The sequence below is a fragment of the Rattus rattus genome, chromosome 5 (genome assembly GCF_011064425.1).
Source record: "Rattus rattus isolate New Zealand chromosome 5, Rrattus_CSIRO_v1, whole genome shotgun sequence".
Lineage (NCBI taxonomy): Eukaryota > Metazoa > Chordata > Mammalia > Rodentia > Muridae > Rattus > Rattus rattus.
In genome coordinates this window covers 65,783,481-65,789,805 of record NC_046158.1, presented here as the reverse complement: position 1 = coordinate 65,789,805, position 6,325 = coordinate 65,783,481, and positions in this window count along the sequence as shown.

Sequence of the window (6,325 nt, the reverse complement as noted above, 5' to 3'; positions counted from 1 at the left end):
TATACCTTCGTGGTGAGCCAGACTTCGTGTGAACTTATCCGTGTTGAGGTAGTATTTCTTTTTTAAACAAATAGACAAGTGTAAAGCACTTTAAATGTGCTACCATAGCCACAAAGCTACCCGTGGGCTGTCTAAAGTCAGCCTATTCCACCTCATGCTGTTCGTAGGCTTCCAGTACAGACACCGCACTATCTTGGTTTACCTGTTGTTGGTAGGTGAATGGATGTTCAAGAGGTGAGAGGCAGGAATGGAGATATAATTCTAAAGAGGTGGTGAGGAGACGCCTTAGTGCTAGCTTGCATTAGATGAAGATGCAGAGCTCTCCAACCCTGGACCATACCTGACTGGATGCTTCTGTGTTCCTGCCTCGATGATAATGGACTGAACCTCTGACCCTGTAAGCCAACCCCAATTAAATGTTGTCCTTATAAGAATTGCTTTGGTTGGGCTGGAGAGATGGCTCAGCGGTTAAGAGCACTAATTGCTCTTCCGGAGGTCCTGAGTTCAATTCCCAGCAACCACACGGTGGCTCGCAACCATCTGTAAAGAGATCCAATGCCCTCTTCTAGTGTATCTGAAGACAGCTACAGTGTACTTATATATAATAAATGAATAAATCTTTAAAAAAAATTGCTTTGGTTGTGGTGTCTGTTCACAAGACAGGATAGGTTAGAAGCCACACTGGATTGTTTGAGGAAGGGGAAACAGGAAGCATAAATGTATTGATTATCTTTGTATACATGTATGTTTGTATGCATGCATGCATGTATGTATGTATGTATGTTTGCATGTTTGTATGCATGTATGTTTGTATGTATGCATGCATGTATGTTTGCATGTATGTATGTTTGTATGTATGCATGTATGTATGCATGCCCTGGAACAAGTCGAAGTCAAGACAGTTTGGATGAGTTGGTTTACTCTTCCTACCATGCATGACCTGTGCTGGGGATTGAACTTAGGTTGTCATGCTTAGCAGCAATTGCCTTTTCCTACTGACCCATCTCACAGGCCTCCAGGAAGCAGATCTTCTTGTTTCATCCTCCTGTCCTCAGAGTGTGCCATGAGCCCTGACTGGCCAATGAGAAATACTCACAGGGTGAATAGCTGGCCAAAAGCCACACAGGAAATCTGAACTGTTTTGATTTCTGTACTCGATGTTGATGGCAGAAGCAACCTGTCTCTCCTGGCTTGCCGGTGGCATTACCCCTGCCTGGTACCTTCTCGATCTGAGTAACTCAGAGGCAAAGCATGTCTGAAATTGTCCAATGGGAGGAAAGGCAGAAACAGCGGCCTCTGGAGAAAGGCCACTTCACAGCCTGAAAAACAACTGCTAAGATTAGCTTTAGTCAACTCTGCTTCTTAGAGCTCACCTGCGTCCCTTTCTAGCTTATTCCCACAGTGCATCTCAACTCAGGCAACCGCTTCGCAGTGTCTGCCAGTGCCGATAGGCATCCTGGAGACTCGGTGTATGGGCAGTGGGTGGATGGGGAGGCCATCCACACATCAGAGACATTCCCAGGCTACCACGTGGAAGCTGACACCCGTTCTACTTCCTCCATACACAGGAGACCTTTAGTAAGGCTGAGAGAGTGAGGCCTGGGGTTTGGGAGAGTGTTCTGCCACTTGTGGCCAGAGCTGAGACTGGTGTTAAGAGTGTTGTCCAAGCTTGGAGAGGAGGAATGAGGCCTAGAAACAGCCAGGGTCATGAGGTCAGTCAAAAGCAGAGCATGGACTAAACGCAGGCCTCTGATGCTCTTCAGCTCATATGAGCGCCATTGTCCATTCTTGGAAAGACTGATCGTTGGTTTTGATTTGAGACAGTGTGTCAGTGTGTGACTCGTGCCTGGAACTCTGTGTGAGTCCAGGCTAGCCTTAAGTTCATACGGATCTCTGGCCTTAGCCCCCACACCAGGTGTTGGGGTATAATCCGTACAACCTGCCAAGGGGTTCTTGATAATTTGGTATATACTAAAATGGAATTCTTGTTATATGACCAATCCTGTGAAGCACTGCTGGACACCTTCTTATAGATTCAGCTCGCCTACATGGCTATGGAACCCCAAATCAAAAGAAGTATCTAGCTAGATATTGTGCCAGCCCCCAGGAGGCTGAGGCAGGAGAATCAAGAGTTTAAAATGAATTAGTATTGTGTGTATGTATGATGTGTGTAAACTTGTGTGTACCAGGGCACATGTGGACAACCTCGTGGAATCAGTTCTGTCTTCACACCTGTATGTGGGTTCTGGGGATCAGATTAGGTTACCAGGCCTGTGCTGTTTGGTGATTAGTTTCAGTTGTCAACTTGACACAATCTATAGTCACCTTGATAAAGAATCTCAATGGAATGTCTAGAAAAGGCTGGGCATGTTTGGGGGGGGGTTCTTGATCGTGCTGAGGTTGAAAGATCTGGGTGGCACCATTCCCTGGACGGATCCTGACCTGTACGAGTAGATAAAGTGAACTGGAGACAAGTGTGCTTTAGCCCATTGCTGGTGACTACAGATGCCATGTGACTAGCTACCTCAGGCTCCTGATGGGTACCTCAGTGATGGACTACAATGTGGGGCCAGGAGGAAAATAAACCCTTTTTCTCCTAAATTGCTTTTGCCAGGATGCTTGATTGCAGCAACAGAAAGGAAACTGAGTCATGTGGCAAGCGCCTTTGCCTGATGAGCCACCTAACTGACCATTATTTCCTTTATTATTTCCAGGGTCTCACTGTGCAACTAAGGCTGAAAGACATCCACCTCTGCCTCCCAACACAGGTATTCCCTCCATACCCAAGCTTTTTTACCTATTCACTAACCAACACCCACCAAAGGGGCAGGGGTGGAGAGAGAAAGGAAAAACAAAAGACACGGTGTCATCAGTTAGCAGGGGCTGTAAGTTAAGGCAGTGACACTCGGCTGTTAAAATGCTTCCTGTGAAATTAGAGGTGCAGAGTATACAAACAGCTGGAACCCTCGAACCTCATGGCTCAGGGTATAAACTAGTACAAGCCCTTGGCACAGATACCGTTTAGGTTCTTTTTTTTTTTTTAAAGATTTGTTTATTTATTATACGCTGTAGCTGTCTTCAGACACACCAGAAGAGGGCATCTGATTACAGATGTCTGTGAGACACCATGTGGTTGCTGGGATTTGAACTCAGGACCTCTGGAAGAGCAGTCAGTGCTCTTCCCCATTGAGCCATCGCTCCAGCCCACCGTTTAGGTTCTTAAGTAATTCCTGTGCCTGCTTTATGTTCAGAAAGTCCCATTCCCTGGGCACAATGGGAGTAAGTGCTGAGCTACACAAAAACCTGTATTCAAAAGGATTCTCAGGCTGGAGAGATGGCTCAGGGGTTAAGAGCACTGACTGTTCTTCCAGAGGTCCTGAGTTCAATTCCCAGCAACCACATGGTGGCTCACAACCATCTGTAATGGGATCTGATGCCCTCTTCTGGTGTGTCTGAAGACAGCTACAGTGTACTTATATATAATAAATAAATACATCTTTAAAAAAAAAAAAGCATAGGGCTGGAGAGATGGCTCAGGGGTTAAGAGCACTGACTGCTCTTCCAGAGGTCCTGAGTTCAAATCCCACCAACCACACTTTGGCTCACAACCATCTGTAATGGGATCTGATGCCCTCTTCTGGTGTGCTTGAAATCAGGGACAGTGTACTCACATACATGAAATAAATAAATAAATAAATCTTTAAAAACAAAAAGGTATTCCCAGGGGCCAGTGAGAGAGCACGGAGGTGAGAGGACAGAGGTGAGGCTTGAGGACCTGATCTGCTCCAGAAGCCACAGTGGGAGGAGAGAGTTGAGTCTCCGAAGTTGTCCTCTGACTTTCATGAACACTCTATGATATGAGGTCTTCTACACCTCATATGCACACATACATAATCAAATCAATAAATTTACAAAAAAATAACTTCATCGCATCCCAAACTATAAGTTCATTCAAATGCTCTTTGACAGATGAATTAGAAAAATAAAGTCAGGTGAGGTAGCACACATGCGTCTGCCTTGACTTCAAGGTCAGCTCCAGGTACAGCCGAGACTGTCTCTAAAATCTGCCTCGACATCTACAGAAAGGACAGTTTAGAACTGTACATCATGGGCTGGAGAGATGGCTCAGTGGTTAAGAGCAACGACTGCTGGCTCACAACCATCCATAATGAGATCCGATGCCCTCTTCTGGTGTGTCTGGAGACAGCTACAGTGTACTCATATATAATAAATAAATCTTAAAAAAAAAAAAAAAAAGAACTGTACATCATGGCGCAGAGGACAGCTCTGAGAAGTGCACCAGGCGTGATGGATCCAGGAAACTGAGCCTGAGGAGACAGACACAAAGCAGATGGAGTTCAAAGGTAGACAAAGCTGGTCTGAGTTGGGGTGGTCATTAGAGGGGCGGCTGCAAGCTGACCGGAAGGAGCCCCTGGGGATTGGCTTGGATGGGGTTGTACTTGAGACGTGGAGTTAAATGACCATGGTTCGTAAACATTAGTGAGAGGCTTCTCATACAGGGCAGATTAGAGCAGATTAAAAGTAGATACAGGCAAGTTTATTAGAGGGCAGCTCTCAGGTGGGGTCACTGATCTCCCAGGGGGAGGTTAGGGAAGTCACATCTGGGCTAAAGCAAGGGCATTTTATAGAGTTTAGTCGAGGGTTGATGATACGCCAGCTAAGAGCTAGATGGTGTCTATACATGGTCAGTACAAGCCCTGGGCAGGCAGGTACTCCAGAGTTTTCTCTGCAGGCCATGTTGGGAGGAGGAGGATAGATGGGCTTTGCCAGCTTGTGCAGGATCAGTCGGGGTTCCAGTGTAGTAAATAGGTGCAAGGTAAGCCTTTTTGTAGAGGTTTATGTTCTATGACATCATTATTTATTATTTGTTGATGGGAAAAGGCCATCAGCATGTAAGGGTACCTGTTGCCAAGCCTGACCTCCCACGTTCAGTCCCTGAGACTCATGGGGTGGAGGGAGAGACCTGACCTCCACATGTGTGCAGTGGTAAATGTGCACATTCACAAATAAATACGTGTAATCGAACTTTCTACAAGAGAGGAGTGTGTTTGTTTGATTTTGTTTGACAGGGTCTCTCTATGTAGTCCTGACTGTCTTGGAGCTTACTCCAGAGACCAGGCTAGCCTCAAAATCAGAGAGATCTTTCTGCCTTTGCTTCCCTAGTGTTGGGGTTAGAGGTGTGAGCACCACACCCAGATGCATAGGTTTTTTTGAAAATTATTTTTTTTAGCCAGACAGTGATGGCACACACCTTTAGTCTCAGTGCTCAAGAGGCAGGGGCATGGGCTGGAGGGGAGGCTCAGAGGTTAAGAGAACTGACTATTCTTCCAGAGGTCCTGAGTTCAATTCCCAGCAACCACATGGTGGCTCACAACCATCTGTAGTGGGATCCGATGTCCTCTTCTGTTGTATCTGAAAACAGCAACAGTGTCCTCACCTACATACATATAATAAATAAATAAGATCTTTAAAAAAAAAAAAAAAAGAGACAGGGGCAGGTGGATCTCTGAGTTCCAGACCAGCCTGATCTACAGAGTGAGTTCCAAGAGAGCCAGGGCTACACAGAGAAACTCTCTTTCAAAAAACAAAAAAGTTATTTTTTAAAATGTAGCTGGAGAGATGGCTCAGTGGTTAAAAGCACTGACTGCTTTTGCAAAGGATCCAAATTTGACTCCTAGCACCCACACTGGGCGGCTCATAACTGCCTGAGCTCCAGCTCCAGGGATCTGACCTCTGGCTTCCTTGGGTACCAGCACTCACATGCATTACCCACACATAGACATATACACATAATCAAAAAAGAAAACTATAATATATGTGATATGCTTTATATATGTGTATGTGGGCCACTCAGAAATTATACCGTGGGCTTCCCAGTGCCCAGCCCTCTGCCAGCTGTTTCCCGGACTGTACATGACCTCTGTCAGCCCTGATGAAGTTAAGGCAAAGCAGGAGTCCCTGCTCCCGGGTGTGGGTGTACCTGCTCTTTGTCCCTCTGTTCTATTTAGACCCTGGACTAATATTTACCTTGTAAACAGGAAATGGGGGAGGGTGAGAAGCAAGGCTAGAGCTGCTGTGTAGAACCAGGAGCCTTAAGAGACTGGTGCAGTGCAGACAGGTTGTGAGGGAAGGAGCTGTGTCAGGGAGACCCAGAGACTTGGGCCAGTACCCGTGCTGGGGCAAAAGACTGAAGAAGACAGCTAGAGGCCACATGTTCCTGGACTCGGCTCCTCCCCCGGCAGCCTCTATCCACAGCACCCACAGCACCCTTAGAGGAGAAGAAAGAGGAGTTGCCTCCTGGCTG